The sequence below is a fragment of the Hemiscyllium ocellatum genome, chromosome 26, assembly GCF_020745735.1.
Source record: "Hemiscyllium ocellatum isolate sHemOce1 chromosome 26, sHemOce1.pat.X.cur, whole genome shotgun sequence".
Lineage (NCBI taxonomy): Eukaryota > Metazoa > Chordata > Chondrichthyes > Orectolobiformes > Hemiscylliidae > Hemiscyllium > Hemiscyllium ocellatum.
The window spans coordinates 28948591-28970641 of record NC_083426.1 but is presented as its reverse complement, the minus strand read 5'-3'; the positions used below and the strand labels follow the sequence as shown (position 1 = coordinate 28970641).

General features: G+C 39.4%; 1 long non-coding RNA gene across 1 annotated transcript; it reads right to left on the bottom strand.

Annotated features, from left to right (window-relative positions):
- Nucleotides 1-900: 900 nt before the first annotated feature.
- On the bottom strand, nt 901-22010 carry LOC132828397 (uncharacterized). The gene is made up of 3 exons (XR_009646115.1): nt 21804-22010; nt 7786-7918; nt 901-2736 (listed from the first exon to the last, which is right to left on the bottom strand). It is a non-coding gene; the product is annotated as an uncharacterized LOC132828397 (long non-coding RNA).
- Between the last annotated feature and the right edge of the window lie 41 nt (nt 22011-22051).

Here is a 22051-nt window from a genome sequence, read left to right as displayed (position 1 = left end):
TTTTTTGAGAAGTTTTGAGCCACTTTTAGGTTTTTAATGTTTTAAATCTTTCAGTTCAAGTCTTTGAAACCGAAGCAAGTGACCAACAGACAAACTGCAGGGTGACAAAATGCCAACCACTATCCTCTTAATTTGAATAATCAGGCAATCAAAAGAGTGACTCGTCCTTTTCTTTCTTTCTCTCTCCTTCCCTGCCTGACCTTTTTTTTTTGCTTATCTAATTTATATTTATACATCATGTATTTTTGAGTTCAAACTTTTTCTTCCATTACCAATTCATGCAAAAATATTGACTAGGTCACAAGTAGTACAGTAATTCCTTCTAAACAACAGCAATATTACTTTTTAGCATTTGGTAAAATCTTTAATTATCATTTCCTATGTTGTCTTGTATGAAGGGCTAAGGAGTATGCAACTATGCATGATAAGAATCAAGAAATTGTCATGAGATGACAATTTGAATTTTTAAATACCTGTAGACTATAGAAAGTAAATTACATGAAAAGCCAGTGCAACTTTTTGGCTAATGTAGCGACTCAGTTTATTTGCGTGCTTAACTTGCTACAAGTCCTGAAAGGAAAGTGAAAGAAGCAGCTAATGTGGTTTGGGTGCAAATTATTCACCAACATTTGGTTCTTTGGGCTCACCTCTATACTGAAAACCATATCAGGTAAGCCACTAAGAAAAGGAAACTACTATTCTTTAAATTGCTTTGTAGCATGCGCCTGTCCACCAAGGTGCATGCATTCAGTACATTCAATTTGTGGTAGATTGGAAATTACTTTTGACTAGAGGTAATAAAGTGCAACCACTTTTAGTTTAAACATTTGCATTTTAATTACTGATAAAAATGATTGCTACTGAAGTACAAAAAAATCAAATATTAAAAATTAAGTTTCCAACAAGGTCTGAACCTGAAATTATTTTTTGCAGGAGCGATCTTAGCCCATTTTAACCTTCCATTTCAAATGTCCTCCCTGATTACCTGATTCTGTTCACTACTGAGTCACCGTGCTGCCCCTTCTATCTTCTGTACATCAATTAGAGATCTCAACTTCAAAGTATATAGGCCTAGATGCAATTGAAATGTTTTTGTTTACTGTAAGCAAAAAGGAGCAAATCAACTGGTTTATTGTGTTAAAAAAATTTATTGCCTGAAAAACTAGTGGAAAAATAAGATACAAGATCAATGATAAGGCTCTCGTGTAGCTTGCACAATTTTAAAGGTTAAGTATTTATTACAAAGGACAATAAAGGAATTTTAAATTTAGCATCCTTTGATTCTTCTAGGCCAAAATTGTTTAGCTAATTTCTTGGATGCAGTTAGCAGTAAGTAGTCAATGTTGGAATTACCTTTAATGTTCTCTGCTCCCTGATTACTCTCTGGAATTGTTTATGGTGGAACCAGGTAAATTTATTTTAAATAGTCATGAAGGTAGCAGGTTCTCTTTCAACAAATCTGCCAAAGACTCTTGGAACCTCTCTTGAAATACTAGTTCCAGTGTGTATTTCCACTGGTTAGATCCAATGGGCCTATCTATGATGACACTGATGTTCACACAGTAGTTTTGGGTTTGTTGATGTCTTCCTGACCCTGTAATAGATTTTCATGGATCTAGACTGCAGGAGTCATGCTTTTTGCAAGCCTCCACCACTTTGTAATTTGTTGGTTCTCTTGCCTCTGTCTTGAGATGGCTTTGCATTTCTTTTAAGTAATTTGTCTTTTGTCAAACTTGCAACTTTTAACAGGTTGCATCTTCCAAAAATAATCTGAGTTTAAGTTGATTATCTGTTGCCACTGTATACCCACACTTTAAAATGGTGAATATTTTTACGTTTTTCTCACCTCTACATATCTCTTCATAAAGACAATTTCCTGTCTTTATACATGTATAAAGCTTCTCTGGTCAATAATGGCATGGCATCTATTTCATTTGTAATTTCCCTACCTGAACACTAGTCCTTCATTCCAGCCTTTCTTTAAGACTGGTTTTGGTAATTGTTACTTATCTATTCAATTTTAGTTCCTCTTTATTTTATTCTTGATCTGTCATTAATTTAATATGAACCAAACCAAGCTCCCTCAAAATATATTCGGAGGATAGCGTGGACCCTAACATTTTATTTTTAAAAGGCAAATGCCAGACAGTGTGTTCTGGATGCATTTCGATTGGTCAAACTACCTGTCTTGAAGCAAAACACACTTTTTATTCATAGACTATAATTAAAATACAAGAAAAGAAAGCAGCAAAAACAGAAATTGTTGGAAAAGCTCAAAGTCTGGCAGCATTTGTGGGTGAGAATTCCGAGTTTATGCTTTGGGTTGAATGACCTTTCAGAAAGAAATTGGAATAATTAACTCTATTGGAAAACTTAACAGCATAATTGTTTAACTACTAAACAGCAACTGTTCCAATTTGGTAACATCACATAAACACACACAAAAAAATTCTCTCATCTCTGTGCTAGTGGTGTTCTCATTAGTCTGAGACTCTACCCTTGTTCTAGTTCCTCATTGTGACCACATGCTCATAAGGAAAAATTAGATAATCTTTCATTCTCAAACTCTAGCAAATAAAGATATTCTTTTCAAATTCCCTTCACCGGACATTTGCACTATCCTCACTTCATGTCTTCTCTGGCAAATATATTCTTTCTTGGGTTAGGAGACCAAAAATCTGTACATTACTCCAAATGTGATCTCAGCAAGGCTGAATCCAATTGTGACCATACCTCCTGCAAGATAGACAAATGTTATTTACTTTCCTAATAGTTTACTTCACCTGCATATTACCTGCCAATGACTTAGCAAGATGAACTTTGTAATCTCTCAACATCTCAAAGTTTTCATTTTCTGCTGAATTTGCATTTCTATATCTTCCTCCCCAAATGGGTAACTCCTTCTGTTTCACAGTATATTATATTTCACATTATATTCTGTTTACTGTGTTCTTGTCTATGCACTTTGTTTCAAAGGGATTTAGATAAGCTATGTCCATATGTTGTTTGAGCTAATGATTCTTAAAAGAAAGCAAAATATTATTTTCATAGAGTAAAGCATTAGACAAGTTGAAGGATAATATTGAACTGTGAACCAGAACTGCCATAATACAGGTTTAACCAACCCTGAATACCAACTCACCAATAACTTTACCCACAAATGCTCAGTTTGGATTCAATTGAAATTACTCAATGGAACTTGCAGTGCCTTGATCGACATGAGAACTCTCGTGAAATGCAAGAGGAGAATGGAGTATAACTGCCCTCAATGTCAAAGCAACTGGCACTGAATGTATCCTCTGAGTTCTAGCAAACTAGGGGTCAAAAATACAAGTTTCCAGTGACTGGAAATCGTACGTAACATAACTGAAGGTAGTTGTGTTGTGAAATAACTATCATTGGGGTTTTGCCCTTAAATTGTACAAAGTATTTTCAGAAAATTCCCAAAAATCAATTTAATACCATGCTTGCAATAATCAGAATATTGTGGTTTGGAGAGTGATTCACCTGGCACATACTATATTCAGAAAGAATGATTATTTTTGCAACACATAATGTTGAGACTTGTTCAGATTCTTTAGAAACAGGCGATTTAACATGATTCATGCATATATGTGAAAACAGTGTGCACTTGTCTTCAAAAACAAGTTCTTTTGTAGAATTTTTGGCTTTGCTTTCTATTTCATATTTATAATTTGAAAAATTGTCATATTTTGGTTTTAAATTATCTATGACGTGTATGTTTCACAAAAGTACATCTGGATAGTGAAGAAAGAACTATTGATCTGTTTTGTAAAGCTGTACTTCTATTGCAAGCTAATGCTTGTTTCTTTTTGCTTAATATCAGTTTGCTGTCTTTCAGTCATCCCCTTGCTTTATATAAAATAAAGTCTGGTGTGTTTGAGGGACGCAGTTCATAAAATAAAGGAAATACTCACAATTGAGTTGAGCCAACATAAATTAGATTTGTCTACAAATTTGTTCATGTGAATTTTAGCTTGTATACACAATGGCATGATTTGAGCTTTTTTTCACCAAAAAAAAAGAAAAACACAATAAAAACAAAATTTCATAAAATGCCCAGCTGATCTAAAAGACCTGAACTTTATACACCAACTTTGACGTCAAATTAGTGAATTGAAGTTGTACTCCATCTGGTGGGAAGACTAGGTGTTGTGAAATGGTTTCCAACAATACAGCTTTTACTATTTGGCTTCATCATATTCATGTATCTGTGGGGGATGGTCCTTGCATCAGCTTAAATGCTGTAAGTTGGAATGAGTAGTGGAAAATGCTGAGTGAAAAGCAAGTCCATTTACCTCTTTTTGTTAACAATCAAAAAATGTTAATTTGTGACTTCTCACTTCTGGTCAGTCAGACAGCAGGGAAACTGTGTGTTACCTTCAGTCCAACCAATCCACTCTGACCATAATCCCAAACTAGTCTACCTGCCTGTGCTTGGCCTATATTTTTCAATGATTCTTATTCATGTACTCCTCTAATTGTTTTAAATGCTGTAACTGTCTGTATTCACCACTTCTTCTTCTGGACGTTTATTCCATACATGAACCACTTGATGTAAAATGATTGCACTTCATGACTTTTTAAAATCCTTCTCCTTACACCTTTAAAAATATTTCCATTGCTTGTGAAATTCCCCATCCTAAGAAAAAGACACCTGTCATTCACTTTATAAAATCATGAGGGATATAGATAAGGTCACTTCACAACCTAATATGCTCGGGTGAAAAAAGTGCACATCTCTTATAACTCAAATCCTCCATTCCCAGCAAAATCCTGCTAAATCTCTTCTGAACCCTTTCCAGTGACAGGGAGACCAGAACTGGACACTGTATTCCAGAAGAGGATTCACCATGTCTTGTACAGCCTCAACAGAACATTCTAACTCTGATACTCAAAGTCTGAGCAATTGAGGCAAGTATGCTAAACCCCACCTTAACCATCCTATCTATATCTGATACAAACTTTAAAAAATTATGTACCTGAGCCCCTACGTGTCTGTTTTACAACACTACCAAGGTCCTACTTTTAAATAGAGAAGTCGTGCCCTTGTTTTACCAAAATGCAATACCACACATTTATTCAAATTAAACTCCATCTGCCACTCTTTAGCCCATTGACCCAATTGATCAAGATCCCTTTGTGATCTTGTAGGGTCAGATGGTGTAGAATTGAGGACCTGCAATGGTTTTTTAAAAAATTCTAGTTGCAGTAATGTACAAGCCTCCAAACAGCAGTCAGGAGTGGGATTGCAAGATACACCAGGAGATAGAAATGATGTGTAGGAAAGGCAAAGTTACAGTGATCATGGGTGATTTCAATATGCAAGTGGACTGGGAAAATCAGGTTAGTAGTGGATTGCAAGAAAATGAATTTGAGCCCACTAGGGAACAGGTAATACTGGATTTGGTGTTGTGCAATGAGGTAGTCTTGATAAAAGCTCCTTTAATGTGAAGGAACCCTGAGGAGGCAGTGATCATCACATTTACTCTGCAATTTGAGAGAGAGAGAGAGAAGATAGATAGATAGAATCAGAGGTTATGGTATTACAAGTGAATAAAGGCAACTGCAGAGGCATGAGTGAGGAGCTGGGTCAAATTGACTGGGAGATGAGCCTAGCAGGGAAGACAATGGAACAGCCGTGGCAGGAGTTTCTGGGAGTAATTCAGGAGGCACAGTAGATATTCATCTTGAGGGAAAAGAAGCAGGAGAATGAGGCAACCATGTCTGACTAGGAAAGTCACGGATAGCATAAAAGCAAAAGAGAAAACCCATAACATGGCAAAGAACAGTGGAAAATTAGAGAAGTGGGAACCTACAGAGGGCAACAAAAAAAGAGGGAGAAGATTAAATGAGGTAAGCTAGCCAATAATATAAAGGAAGAGTTTCTTTAGATATCTAAAAGGCAAAGGAGAGGCAAATGTGGACATTGGGCTGCTGGAAAATGACGCTGGAGAGATTGTGGAGAACGAGGAAATGGCTAAGGAACTGAATAATTACTTTGTTTTCACAGTGGAAGTCACTAGTAATATTCCAAAAATTCAAGAGCGTGAAGGTGAAGAGCTGAGTATGGTGGCCGTCGCCAAGGAGAAGTTGCTAGAAAAATGAATGGCCTGAAGGTGGATAAATCACCTGAACCAGATGGACTACACCCCAAAGATCGAAGAGAAAGCGGAGGTGTTAGTGGTGATCTTTTAGGAATCGCTAGAATTGGAGGATCCCAGATGACTGGAAAATTGCTAATGTGACACTCTTATTTAAAAAAGGAGTAAGGCAAAAGTCAGAAAATTACAGACGGATTAGCTTAAGCTCCGATGTGGGTAAGATCTTGGAATCCATTGTGAAGGATGAAAATTCTGAATACTTGGAAGTGCGTGGTAAAATAGGACAAAATCAGCATGATTTCATCAAAGGGAGGTCATACCTGACAAATCTGCTAGAATTCTTGAAGGAAGTAACAAGCAAGTTAGACCCAGGAGAGCTAATGGATGTTGTCTACCTGGACATCGAGAAGACCTTTGACAAGGTGCTGCAAAGGAGGCTACTGAGTAAGATAAGGGCTCATGGTGTTAGAGGCATAGTGTTAGCATAGACAAAAGCTTGGCTGTCTGACAGAGTGGGAATAAAAAGGTCCTTCTCAGGATGGTAGCTGGTGACAAGTGTGTTCCGCAAGGTTGTGTTGGGACAACTCTCACTTTTTGTACATTAATGATCTAGATGAAGGAACTGAAAGCATTCTGGCTAGGCTTGCAAATTATAACAAAGGTAAAGGGACAAGTAGCATTGAGGAGGTAGGGATGCTGTAAAAGGATTTGGAAAGGTTAGGAGAGTAGGCAAAAAAGTGGCAGATGGAGTCCAATGTTGGAAAGTGAGGTCATGCACTTTGGTAGGAAGAATAGAGACATGGACTATTTTCTAAACGGGAAGAAAATTCGGAAGGCTGAGGTGCGAAGAGACTTGAGAGTTCTAGTTTAGGATTCTGTCAAGGTAAACTTGCAGGTTGAGTCCTTAGTTAGAAAGGCAAATGCAATGATGGCATGTATTTTGAGAGGACTTGAATATAAAAGCAAGGATGTACATCTGAGGCTCTAAGCTCATGTCAGACCACATTTGGAGTATTGTGTGCAGTTTTGGGCCCCATACCTTAGCAAGGATGTGCTGGCCTTGGAGCAGATTTAGAGGAAGGTCACAAGAATGGTCCCAGGAATGAAAAGCATTTGAGGACTCGGTCTATACTTGAAGTTTAGAAGGATGAGGAAGGATCTAATTGCAACTTACAGAATACTGATTGGCCTGGTCAGAGTAAATGTTGGGAAGGTGTTTCCATTGGTGGGAGAGACTAGGACCTGAGGGCACAGCTTTAGAGTAAAGGGAAGACCTTTTAGATCAGAGAATGAAAAACTTCAGGCAGAGAGTGGTGAATCTATAGAATTCATTGCCACAAAGGCTGTAGAGGCCAGGTCATTGAGAATATTTAAGCTTGAGATAGTTTCTTGACTATAAAGGGGATCAAGGGTTACAGGAAGAAAGCGGGAGAATGGGGTTGAGAAACTTATCAGGTATGATTGAATGGTGGAGCTAATTCAATGGGGCTGAAAGTTCTAATTTCTGTTCCTATGTTTTATAGTCTTAAAAATAACCTTCATCACAGTCCATTTTGCCACCAATTTTGGTGTCATCTGCAAACTTCCTAACCATGCCTTCTCTATATTCCCATTTAAATAATTTATATGAATGATCATCAAAAAGAGGCCTGACACCAACCCCGGTGGTATTGATGCATCTTCTGTGGTTTTCTTGCAGTTTCTGTTTTATCCCATATTTTCATTATTAACAGTATTTCCTTGTAACCCTTTATTGTCTTTGTCATTTCTTGGAAAGCTCTGTTTCATGGAATCTGTGAATACAATTAGCAACAAAATTACTTCATTGTCTTGCAAACATAATTTCTTAATTTCCCATATCGGCCAGAGGTATTCCTGGTGTCTGATTTATGTATTCCTTGTGTAGCTTTCTAAACATATTTAATCCAATTTTTCAGGAAAAGTGCATTGAGGCGGGAAATCAGCCTGAAGTTTGCAAAAGGTTAACATATGCAATTTCTTGGTGTTCTGTTTTAATGAACCAATTGAAATAAGTGGATTGCCTCTGAAACAGCTTAAACATTTGTCTGCTGATCTGCTCAATATAATTTCATTCCCAATGATATTCTAAATGATTTAATATATTGATCCAAATCTTGTTTGATTTTCTTTTATTCTTTCAAGGAATGTGGGCGATAGTTATGATTTTTCCAGTCCATATGTAAATTAGAATTTTCCATGATTATTGCAGGACCTTTCTGACAAGCTTCCATTATGTATTCCTTTATGTGTAATCCTACCTTGTGGTCACTGTTAGGGGGCTTTTATATCGTTCCCAAAAGTGACTACTTGCCTTGGTTATTTCTCATCTCTACCCAAATTGCTTCTACATTCTAGTTAACCTAAACTTGGGTCATCCCTCTGTATTGTTTTAGTACCATCATTAATTAACTGAGGCACCCCACTAACTTTTTCAAGTCTCCTGTCCTTCCTATATGTTATGTAACTTTCAGTAATCTGATCTCTACCTGTCATCCTGTAGCTATTTTTCTATGGCTATCAAATTACATTTTGTAAATTTCTGGCTGCATGACTAGTTCATCTGTCTTGCTTCAAACACCGAGCGCTTTTAGATAGAGCCTTTAGTTTATTTTGGTGGATTAAATTCCACCAAAACAACCTTAAGTGTTCCCATAAAATTTCTCCAAAAAAATGCAAAGAATTGTGCTGCATATTAATTAATTTCTTATACATTGGTGATATAAATTTCAAACCAATTTCGAGCCAATACAAAACACATCTCTCTCACCACCGTTGAAAGATTTTGTTAATATACAATCCGATTCTTAAAAAAAAAAGACAGGTCAGTTAATCATCATTTTGTTGTCTTGTAGTAAAATTGCACCCACACTAACATGAGTGAACTGAAAGTAGACTTTGATATTCAGTGGTGCAAAGGGTTATGGGGATAATGTGGGTAAAAGGCATTGAAGTGTTTGGTCAGCTGTGATTGTATTAAATGTGTGGAGCAGGCTGAATGGTTTACTTTTATTCCTATGTTCCAATGTTGTGACATCAATACCCAATTTAAGTGGCTTTTCATAATTCTGTGCCACCACAAGCAGAGCAGTTGTTAGCACAGATTTCGAGTAGCCAAAGGCACTCTGACATTCTTGGGTGCATTCAAATTTTCTGTTTTCCTAGAACAAATTTATCAAAGTATGCAGTGGTAAGGTTCAGAACAAATTTCCGATAAAATCAATGTATCCCAACATGTTGAAAAACATTGTTTAATCCTTGGCATGGGGAAATCCAAAGCAGTCCTTAGTTTTTCTTTTCACTTGACTTTGTTCACAAGTATGGCCCAAAAAAGTCATTTTAGTTTTGGCAAAAACATTTTTAGCCAAATTGGATTTTTGTAGCTAATCAGTCATGTAATGTAAAGGTTGTTTCCAGGTTTGCTAAAAATAACCAAGTTATCAGTGGAAACTGTATAGTTACATAGAGTCATAGAGATGTACAGCATGGAAACATACCCTTTGGTCCATCCCATCCATGCTGACCAGATATCCCAACCCAATCTAGTCCTACCTGCCAGCACCCAGCCCATATCCCTCCAAACCCTTCCTACTCATATACCCATCCAAATGCCTCTTAAATGTTGCAATTGTACCAGCCTCCACCACTTCTTCTGGCAGCTCATTCCATACCCATACCACCCTCTGTGTGAAAAAGGTGCCCCGTAGGTCCCTTTTATATCTTTCCCCTCTCACCCTAAACCTATGCCCTCCAGTTCTGGACTCCCCGACCCCAGGGAAAATACTTTGCCTATTTATCCCATCCATGCCCCTCATAATTTTGTAAACCTCTATAAGGTTACCCCTCCGCCTCCGACGCTCCTGGGAGAACAACCCCAGCCTGTTCAGCCTCTCCCTATAGCTCAAATCCTCCAATCCTGGCAACATCCTTGTAAATCTTTTCTGAACCCTTTCTAGTTTCACAACATCTTTCCGATAGGAAGGAGACCAGAATTGCACGCAATATTCCAACAGTGGCCTAACCAATGTCCTGTACAGCTGCAACATGACCTCCCAACTCCTGTACTCGATACTCTGACCAATAAGAGAAAGCATACCAAACACCGCCTTCACTATCCTATCTACCTGCGACTCCACTTTCAAGGAGCTATGAACCTGCACTACAAAGTCTCTTTGTTCAGCAACACTCATTAGGACCATACCATTAAGTGTATAGGTCCTGCTAAGATTTGCTTTTCCAAAATGCAGCATCTTGCTCCATCTTAAACTCCATCTGCCACTTCTCAGCTCATTGTCCCATTTGGTCAAAATCTGTTGTAATCTGAGGTAACCCTGTCCGCTACACCTCTAATTTTGGTGTCATCTGCAAACTTACTATCTTTTCTCAATTTTATTGCTTAATCATCAGTATGTTGCCAGTGCACATTTCACTCCAAACGGCATGGCTTTATTTGGATAAAATCCATTCAGAGTTACAAAGCTTATTTCTCTGGCTCTATCAGCTAAGTTTTCCAGATTGTGTGTGCATGTAATGTTGTTTAAAAGATAATACACCCCTTATATTAATATAAGACAGCCATGGCTGACAAAGGAAGTCAGGAAATGTATTAAAGAAAAAGAGAGATCCTATAAAGTGGCCAAGAGCAGTGGAAAATCAGAAGATTGGGAAGGCTACAAAAACAAACAGAGGATAACAAAGAGAGAAATAAGGAAGGAGAGGATCAAATATGATGGTAGGCTAGCCAGTAATATTAGAAATGATTAGTAAAAGATTCTTTCAATACATAAGAAACAAACGACAGGCAAAAGTAGACATTGGGCCACTTCAAACTGATGCTGGAAGCCTAGTGATGGGAGATAAGGAAATAGCAGGAGAACTTAACAAGTACTTTGTGTCAGTCTTCACAGTGGAAGACATGAGTAATATCCCAACAATTAAAGGGAGTCAGGGGGCTAAGTTGAGTATGGTTGCCGTTCCAAAAGAGAGAGTGCTAGAAAAGCTAAAAGGTCTTAAAATTGATAAATCTCCTGGCCCCGATGGGATACATCCTAGAGTTCTGAGAGAGGTGGCTGAGGAAATAGCGGAGGCGTTGGTTGAGATCTTTCAAAAGTCACTGGAGTCCGGGAAAGTCCCAGATGATTGGAAGATCGCTGTTGTAACCCCCTTGTTCAAGAAAGGATCAAGACAAAAGATGGAAAATTATAGGCCAATTAGCCTAACCTCGGTTGTTGGTAAAATTCTAGAATCCATCATTAAAGATGAGGTTTCTAAATTCTTGGAAGAGCAGAGTCTGATTAGAACAAGTTGACATGTATTTAGTAAGGGGAGGTCGTGTCTGACAAACCTGTTGGAATTCTTTGAAGAGGTGACAAGTAGGTTAGACCAGGGAAACCCAGTGGATGTGGTCTATCTAGACTTCCAAAAAGCCTTTGATAAGATGCCATACGGGAGGCTGCTGAGCAAGGTGAGGGCCCCTGGTGTTCGAGGTGAGCTACTGATATGGATTGAGGATTGGCTGTCTGATAGAAGGCAGAGAGTTGGAATAAAAGATTCTTTTTCGGAATGGCAGCCGGTGACAAGCGGTGTCCCGCAGGGTTCAGTGTTGGGGCCGCAGCTGTTCACATTATATATTAATGATCTGTATGAAGGGACTGGGGGCATTCTCGCGAAGTTTGCCGATGATACGAAGTTAGATGGACAGGCAGGTAGTACTGAAGAAGTGGGGAGGCTGCAGAAGGATCTAGACAGTTTGGGAGAGTGGTCCAGGAAATGGCTGATGGAATTCAACGTGAGCAAATGTGAGGTCTTGCACTTTGGAAAAAAGAATAAAAGCAGAGACTACTTTCTAAATGGTGAGAAAATTCGTAAAGCCAAAGTACAAAGGGATCTGGGAGTGCTAGTTGAGGATTCTGTAAAGGTAAACATGCAGGTTGAGTCCGTGATTAAGAAAGCAAATGCAATGTTGTCATTTATCTCAACTGGGTTGGAATATAAAAGCACCGTTGTGCTACTGAGACTTTATAAAGCTCTGGTTAGGCCCCATTTGGAGTACTGTGTCCAGTTTTGGTCCCCACACCTCAGGAAGGACATACTGGCACTGGAGCGTGTCCAGCGGAGATTCACACGGATGATCCCTGGAATGGTAGGTCTAACATAAGAGGAAGGGCTGAGGATCCTGGGATTGTATTCACTGGAGTTTAAAAGATTAAGGGTTTACAAGATAATACATGGCTTGGAAAGGGTGCACGCTAGGAAATTGTTTCCGTTAGGCGAAGAGACTAGGACCCGTGGACACAACCTTAGAATTAGAGGGGGTCAATTCAGAACAGAAATGCGGAGACATTTTGATGGTGGGCATAAACCACCCCGTGTTTACCATGGAGCAAGGCCCACATTGGGAAAACCAGCCATATCCATTTTAAGCCAGCAGTATCCATTTTAAGACAGCAGCTGCCAGTCTGACTATGTGATCGGGAGAAGGGGACCCAAAGACAGATCCAAATACACGCCAGACCAGACACTAGTCAGGACTCCAGACAATGGTCATGACTCACAGATCGAAACCTACCTTATAATCTCGTCAAGGCTCCAACTGACACACACCCATAACCTGATCATGTAAAACAGTCCTACACAAAAGGATGAACCTAACACGTTGGAAGTAACAAAGGGGGTGCTAGCCTCTAGCCCTCACGGAGAGACAAGCAGATAGCACCCAGACCCATTCACATAAAAATAAACAACATACCTTTTGTGTATGCTGCCGACTCTCCGAGGACGGCAGGAAGCTTGACATTCACACATACTCCAGCCATGAGTACCACCATTCACACTCATTCATACCCAATCTCCTACATCCTGACTCATGAAGTATATAACTTGTAACATCGCACGGGAAACGTTAGAGCAATCGAGATTCAAACCTTGGTTGGTCTCCGCCAGCGTTACATACTTTAATAAAGTTACTGATTGTCGAACCGCACTCTGGGCTCGGACTGAAGATCATTTCATCCGTGCTAACAATTTCTTCAGCCAGAGAGTGGTGGGCCTGTGGAATTCATTGCCGCAGAGTGCAGTGGAGGCCGGGATGCTAAATGTCTTCAAGGCAGAGATTGATAAATTCTTGATGTCACAAGGAATTAAGGGCTACGGGGAGAATGCTGGTAAGTGGAGTTGAAATACCCATCAGCCATGATTGAATGGCAGAGTGGACTCGATGGGCCGAATGGCCTTACTTCCACTCCTATGTCTTATGGTCTTATAAATAGCTAAAGACATTTTTCCTGGCCTAATCAGAAATTGATTTATGAGTCATTCATAGGTTTATCAGTCACTCTAATTGTTTTTTGGGAAGCTAAAATATTATGCTATTTGGATCAGAAAGCACCTCTGTACTAACCAATCTGATTGTTGGAGAGTCAACTTGTGAATTTAAAATGTCTTTCTTTTTTAGTATTTCAAAATTTCTTTGAAGATTTGTGACATACAATCAGATCAAGGTTATTGTTAGGGGTAATTCATATTTTGTAAGTAAAAACTTTTCCAACATGATGTTTAGAATAAGTTTTCCTACAGGCACTGTTTCAGGAAATCTTGTTAACATATCCATAATTGCTAAGAGATACTGGTTCTCGTTCCTGGCTTTAGGTCGGGATCCTACACAAATCCATTAAGACTATGCTGAATGATTCTTTTGAAAGTTTGTATTAGAATTAAAGATGCACATTTAATTAATTAGGGTCTCCCCATTCCCTAACATGTATAGCAATCCTTACAAAATTTGACCACACTTTATGTAATGCTGGTTAATAAAAATAACTTAATATTTTTTAAGTTGTGATTTCCAAATAATAAAGTGACCTGTCATTGGAATTTCACGACCCACTTGTGAAATTTCATTACAGAACTCAGATGGGACTACCACCTGTTGTGGTCTCAATTTCCTCCTTAGTACTTTACCTTTCAATCACTAACACTCGAGGATTAGTTCTGATTCAATTTATGGTATATCTCCCTAAATTCAGGATCTTTGTTGCATTTCTATTAAAGAAAATGAGCTAAATATGTCAGCTTTATTAAGTATACCTTCATCCTTTGGATTTAAAATTTATAAAAACAATATATATGATGACTATGTTTCCAAATAATTTTCCTTTTTCCCAGCTTCCTTCCTGTCTAATTTTATGAGCCTGAGATCTCTCTGCAACACAGTAAGGAAACAATATAGTATGTTCTCTTATAGCATCTGTTTCTTTTATACCCATGAGAGGGCATTAATCCAATAAGACAGTGATTATTTTTACATGTTTGTCTATTCAATTCATCACAGAAAATTAGCACTCATACTTTATAATATAACAAGTGTTTAACAAAGTGACAATTACTAATGCAAGGCTTTGTGGAGTAATGATGTTCTTGAGAAGTTTAGTTAGTCTCCATGACATTGAGCAGCAGGTCTCCATGACATTGCTGACCAAATCTACGTTGGTGCATACTACAGATTCTACATTCAAATATACATTTGCAAATAAATTAAGCAGAAATACCAACATTAACTTCCCTTGAGGTAATGAAGGATAAGCAATAAATGTTGGCTTAGCCAGATGCCAGTTTTCTGTGAGTGAATAAAAAGCAAGTGAAACAAACACACAAAATACTGGAGAAACTCAGCAGGTCTGGCAGTAGTTGTGGATAGAGAAACTGTGTTAACATTTAGAGTCTGGGGGATCCAAGATGGCGGCGACCTAGCAAGTCTGAGTCTACAGTGCTCCTCCCAAGACTTGGGCAAAGTGAGTCACCCACCCCCACCACACTCACCAAATCATTTAAAATAGCTGTTTAATTTAATTAGGTGCTTAGTGTTAAATTTAAACAATCTAATCTTCAGTAAAAATGACTAAAGGGAAGGGAGCCCGCAGCTCTTAGCAGGCAGGAGCCCCTCCCCCACCCTCTCCAACTGCAGCAGAGGCGTCTGCAGCTGCCCTGGAAGACTTACCTATAGAGGCGAGCCTTGTGGAAATCATCTCCAAACTCGGTGCGAAGATCGCGCCTTCATCAAAGAGTCCCGAAGCCGATGGGACTCACTCTCAGCCACGCTGCAAAAGCACGACCGAGACATTAAGGAAATCGAGCGCCGAGTCGGAGGAGCGGAGCTAAAGGCCACGATTTCCGAAACTACAGCGCAATCGGCCGTGGATCGGAGAGTCTGGACCTTACAGGACCACATTGACGACCTCGATAATCGAGGTCGTCGAAAAAATATTCGTTTGCTGGGCCTTCCCGAACAGGAAGAGGAAGGCCAGCTTACAGTGTTCCTCGAACTGTGGCTTCCACAGCTTTTAAATCTGGAGGCTGGATCAGGCCAGGTAAGGGTAGAATGGGCCGACCGGGTTGCAATATGCGGGCCCGGCTCGAACCAGTGCCCCTGCCCGGTGCTGTCCCAGCTGCAGAGCTACAAGGATAGGCAGATACTCCTAGAAGCCTCTAGAAATCTTGGAAAAGATTCCCATGCCATGATTTACAAAGGATCCAAGATCATGTTATTCCAGGAATTTTCCCCAGCTCTGGTCCAAAAGAGGAAGGCATTTGATGAGGCAAAGAAGTGTTTAAGGGACTTAAATATTCAGTACTCCTTACACTCCCCAGCGATGCTACGCTTTAACCATGAAGCATCCGTGTATAATTTCGGATCGCCGGAAAAGTCTAAGGAATTTTTGGACTCTCTTAGATAAATTGTAAGAGATAATGGATGTTGGTTTGCCTTCCCCCCCACTCCGGTTTATATCCCCTCCTTTTCTTTTTTCCATCTTACTGTTTAATATTATCTTGAGGGGTGGAAGAGAGGGATTTATTTATTTGTTTTCAACTTAACGATTTTCTCTCCCCCCCCTTGTTTTTTTTAAATTATTCTGTATATATATATCACACATATATATATACACACACACACACACACACACACACACACACACACACACATATAAGCCGGGGGGTCTAGTTAATGTTGGTGGGTGGAGGTGGTTACCTTATTCTATTTTACCTCTGTCTCTAGGAGTGGGGTTGTTTTCCCTTGTTATTTTGTATTATTATATTTAATTATTACTTGTTGAGGTTGTAACTTTATAGTTATATATGTTTATACACAGTATTAACATTACCAAATATATCCAGGTGTTGGTGTGGTGGTGGGGGAGGGGGGGGGTGGCTAGGGTGTTCACTGTTAACTATAGCTCTGTAGTATATTTGAATTCTCCTCATCCTATTGAGGAGCGCCTGGGTCAAGGGTGGGGCACCGGTTGGGAGAGGATACGATGGATCTTTGGAAAGGAAGTGATACCCCCTGGGAACAAGGGGGAAAATCTCCATTTAAATTTTTTTTTATTATTTAGAAATAGTTTTTTTATTATACTGTTGTGAATGTATTAGAGAGCCTTTATTTTTGTGAATTTTATGTGCTCTATGCTCGGGATGTTCTGGATAGGGTTTCCCCTCCCGAGGGGTCTCGGATTTGCCTGGATGATTATGGTTGATCAGTCGGTTAAATGGTGCACCTGGAATGTCAAGGGGAGTAATTTGCCAGTCAAAAGGAAGAAAATATTATCAAATCTCAAGAAAGAAAGAGTTGATATAGCTCTCCTACAGGAGACAAACCTGTTGGATAAAGGTCCCTCAAATGATCACGTCTTTCAAGGAAAGTATAGGTATTTTGACTCATGATCATAAAAGGATTAGAAAATTTTATTCTGATTTATATAAATCACAGGATTGTGAAGACAGGACTATGAGGATGCAATCATTTTTTTAAAAATTTGACCTTTCCGGACCTAACCCTGGAACAGGTATCAGTCTTAAATGCTCCCCTAACAGTCCAAGAAATACTTGACGCAATCAGGCAACTTCAAAGCTGTAAGGCACCTGGCCCAGATGGTTTTCAAACTGAATTCTATAAAGAATTTACAGGAATATTGGCTGGTCCACTTAGGGACATGTATAACTACGCATACAGTCAGGACTGTCTCCCGCCTTCGTTGAAAGAGGCAAATATCTCTCTTATCCTTAAAAAAAGGAAAGGATCCAGAAGATTGTGCTTCAGACAAACCAATATCCTTGCTAAATATGGATTTTAAAATCCTTTCTAAAATGTTAGCATTGAGACTAGAAAAGGTATTGCCCCATATCATTAAGGAGGATCAGACGGGGTTTATTAAGGGCCGAAGATCATCCAATAATATTAGAAGGGTTTTGAATATAATTCAAGCCTGCCATCAGGGAAAGATACCAGGAGTAGTAGTCTCATTAGACGCGGAAAAAGCATTTGATAGGGTTGAATGGTCATATTTGTTTTACACATTGGAAAGGTTTGGCGTTGGAAAGGTGTTTATCAAATGGTAAACATTGTATAGTGATCCCAAAGCAGTTGTGGTTACCAATGGATTAGGTTCAGATAGCTTCAGTGTGGGTAGGGGCTGCCGTCAAGGATGTCCTCTCTCGCCATTGTTATTTACGTTAATAATTGAACCATTAACAGAAGCTATATGGGCTGATCCTAATATAACGGTCCCGAGGATTGGTACAGGTAAACATAAAATTACTCTTTATGCATATGATTTTCTTCTATTCGTCAGTAATCCTCTGATGTCCGTGCCTCGCTTAATCCAAGTTATTAATACATTTAGCGCATTCTCAGGCTATAAAATTAATTTCTCAAAATCGGAGGCTATGCCAATGGGTGGCCTTGCTATGATACCCCACTTAGTGGACGGATCCCACTTTCCCTTTCGGTGGTCCCTGGAGGGTTTCTTATATTTAGGCATTTTTATTACCCCAGTATTTGGTCAGTTATACAAGGCTAACTTTGTGCATTTACTGGAAAGGATAAGGCAGGACCTCCAATTGGGGAGGCCTTCCAATTTCCTGGCTGGGTAGAATAGCACTAATTAAAATGAATGTTCTGCCCCGTCTCCTATATCCTATGAGAATGCTTCTGGTGATGCTGCCGAGGCTGGCACTACGTAAATTATATGGCTGGCTGGGTTCCTTTATCTGGAATCATAGACGGCCCCTCATTAAGCTGAAGAAGCTACAGCTTCCACAGGCAAGGGGAAGATTGGATTTCCCAGATTTTAGGAAATCTCAGTTAAGTTCCCTATTAAGTTACATAGCCGATTGGGTCTTGTCCGCTCCGCAATCAATCTGGCTGGACATTGAGGTTTCTGAAGTAAAATGCCCACTTATTAACCTTTTATTTTCAGACGAGGAAAATCATTACGGATCACTGTTGTTGGGGATAATCTGCTATCGGGGTACCTACATTGGGGCTAGGGAGGGGAGCACCATTATTAAAGCAGACACTGTCAGATACCAGCTAAAACACAGCCATGTAAAGTAAACCCAGCCACTGCAGGACTGTCTGCCTGGGGCCACATTCCTTGGGGATTAGAACATGTCCGTCAGTTTCAGATCATCCTGTTACACTCTCATTATTAATAAAGGAAACCGGTAACTATCGGATAGTGTAAATCGCACCGATACTACACTTGATTGATAAAGTACTTGCTAATGCCTCCGCTGACGTCAAACTCATTCGGGTCCTGTGTTAAATGATAATACCTGTATATTCAACTATGGAGAACTATTGTGAATGCCCAGACAGCCAGACGCATGGCAATGAGGAGACCCTTCCCAACAATAAACTTTTAAATTACAAGATCGGAAACTGTTGAACCCAGGATGTCTACCCATTGTTCAGCACAGCAGGAGCTGGACAGGTATCTCGGGGCAGCCAATAGAGACACTAATCCCTTCACAGACAGGTGAACCAACCAATGAGAGAACCGAACGAGGGAAAACTGACCGGGAACTTGAGGAAGCGCGAAGTATAACTGCACCAGATCCGAAGGAAAAGACAGAACGCCTTCTCCAACGAATTTGCATGCTTTTGAATTCGTTGTATAGTTTGCCAGTCTTGATTCTGTAATAAACGGTGTTTTTGCTCCAAACTCTAGCCGATTTGATCTCACCTTCCAACGAACACGTGGAGACGAGACCATTCGGTTTCCGTCCCAACACTGTAAAAACCCTATAATACTAAACACAATTAATGCGGCAAAATGAGGGCAACTCACACAAAACATCCCCCTAAGCGCCGATAGTGGGAGCATGGGGATTTCAACTGGGGTTTACGGATGCCACTTTTAAACTCTGGAGATCTAGGGGTATCTCATGTCTAGGGGACCTATTTGAAGATGGGATCCTGATGTCTTTTGAACAGCTGTGTCAGAAATTCGGATTACCTAATGGAGACCTCTTTCGATATTTCCAAATTCGAGATTATATACAGAAGAAGACTACGTTATTAGATAGTCTTTATAAATCAGATAGAGAATGTAGAGTTCTACGCCCAATGGGGGTATCTTCTGTCAGTACTATTTATCATTTATTACATGATGAAGTATCGGGAGATATAGACAATCTGCTTAAAACATGGGATCAGGATTTGGGACTAGAAATCTCTATAGAAACGTGGAATGAGATTTGGGAAAACGCCAGAAGAATCACCATCTGCAACAGAACCCAGGCTATCCAGCTGAAGATACTTCATAGGACCCACATAGCACCGGATCGATTGGCAAAATTTAAGGCAGGAGCAACTCCAATGTGTCCTAAATGTAAAATAGAGGTGGGCACTCTTGTACATTGCCTATGGACCTGTCATAAGATCCGTACATACTGGACTAAAGTAGCAAGTACCCTGACAGAAATTTTAGGAACGGAAATTAAAGTGGACCCTGTATCACTCCTTTTGGGCTTTTCGAACTTACCCTCCCTGGATATGTACGGGAAGTGATTATTTTCTATTCTCTCATTCTGTGCAAGGAAAAATATTTTGGTGAACTGGGTGGATGAGGGCCCCCCTGGACTTTCAAATTGGCTCAGATTAATTATGGAATGTATTCCCCTTGACTTCCTTACAAATATGGTGCACCGAAAGACCGAATTATTTCATAAAATATGGCAGCCCTTCTTGAATTATATAAATACAGATATTTCGGCTATCCTAACAAGGGCTTTTATTTAATTGAGATTACGAACCTGGCTGGTCCGGGGCCCCTTGGGAGAGGAATCCTGCACGAATATGGGTTTTGTTACATTTGATGTTAACACATTCCTAGTATGTATCTCATTATCCAATTTCTGTGTCATCCGTTGTTTTTTTTTCTTTCTCTTACTTGAATAATGTAAGAGACTTAATTATACGCTCTGGTTAGTTGTAGGTTAGATTAGTAGTTAGTTGAGTTTTGTTTTTTTTCCTCGGTATTTTTCTTTTGTTAAATTTTGGTTTTTATTTATTTAAGATTTAATTGTATATCAATGTTTGTACTTGAGAGTTTTGTTTATTTTTGTAAACTTGTAAAAATGTTAAATTTCTAATAAAAATATATATTAAAAAAACATTTTGAGTCTGGTATGACTTCTTCAGAAGTGGAAAGAGAAAGTGAGGTTCAAAGATGGAGGGCATTGCAGCATTTAGGAATCCAAGTGCCTGAAAGCAGGGCCACCAAAGATTGACCAATTACAATGGAAAGTGCATTTGGAAAAGGATTATTTTAAGGACATTTTTAGAGCAGAGTCAGATGTGGCAAAGCAATGACACACTGGGTAACGAGTTCTAGGGAGCAGAAGTGATAAATATACAGTTACATGGCAGGGAGGGCAAGTGGATAGTGGAGCCAAGGATCTCTGCAAGAGAGATCTGGAAATGATGAGAATTCTGATGATCAATAGAGTGGGCAGGAGAGAATTGATGAAACTCACTGAGGAAAGTAGACAGACTTTTTTCACTGCAGCATAGGAGGTTGAGGGGTGACCTTATAGAGATTTATAAAATCATGAGGGGCAGTTGAATAGCAAGGTTTTTTCCCCTATGATGGGGAAGTTCAAAACTAAGGTATATTTCCAACGTGAGAAGAGAAAGTTTTAGAAGGGAAATGAGGGGTAACTTTAACAGAGTGTCATTTGTATGTGGAATGAACTGCCGGAGGAAGTGGTGGATGCAGGTACAGTTGCAATATTTGAAATGTGTTTGGATAAGTAAATGAATAGGAAAAGTGTGGGAGCATATGGGCCAAAAACTGGCAGGTGGAACTACTTTAGTTTGGGAATATTTTCAGTGTGGACTAGTTGGACGGAAGGGTCTGTTTCCATGCTTTAAAATTCTATGACGCGGAATACTGTTTGAGTTTACTGTGACTGAGGATGTGTGTTTTTGGCAGATGGCAACTTGTTGCCGAGAATAACATCCAAACATTTAAAATTCAAATTTTGAAGCCTGATACAGAGTTTCAGTGGCAGAAAGGATGAAATAGAGACAAGTGTTGTCGAGAAATAGGAAAGTAATTTTGCTGATACAGCACATGGGAGAAGTGGGACACTGTGAAGAAACTGAACACGGCGGAGATGGTCAAGAAATACTTTTTAAAATGTGCTTTGCATTATCTGGTCTGAGAGATGCTAAACAACTAAAATACATATTTGCGAGTTCCTGTAGTCTACTACATCGTAAAAGTGGAGGACAGCTAAAATTAAAAGCAAAGTGTGTGTAATGCTTTGATTGACAGCATGCATGTTACAAAACCTGTTTAATTCAACAGAGCAACTTACAGTTGTACTTGGCTGCAGTCCACTAAGTATTGTACTCCAATTTCAAACGAAATCTATCAATCGACATCTTTAACAGGACTGTTTCGTTACTTAATATTAATACTGATTTACTTGTTGACTTGATCATTCATACCAATTCTTTCCTTCTGTAAAGTTGATGTCGACTGTGCTTCTACGAATTGTTTACAAAACCCTTGGCCTGGGTACACACCCTGCACCTGGGAGACAGGAAGTGATAATCTGATTTC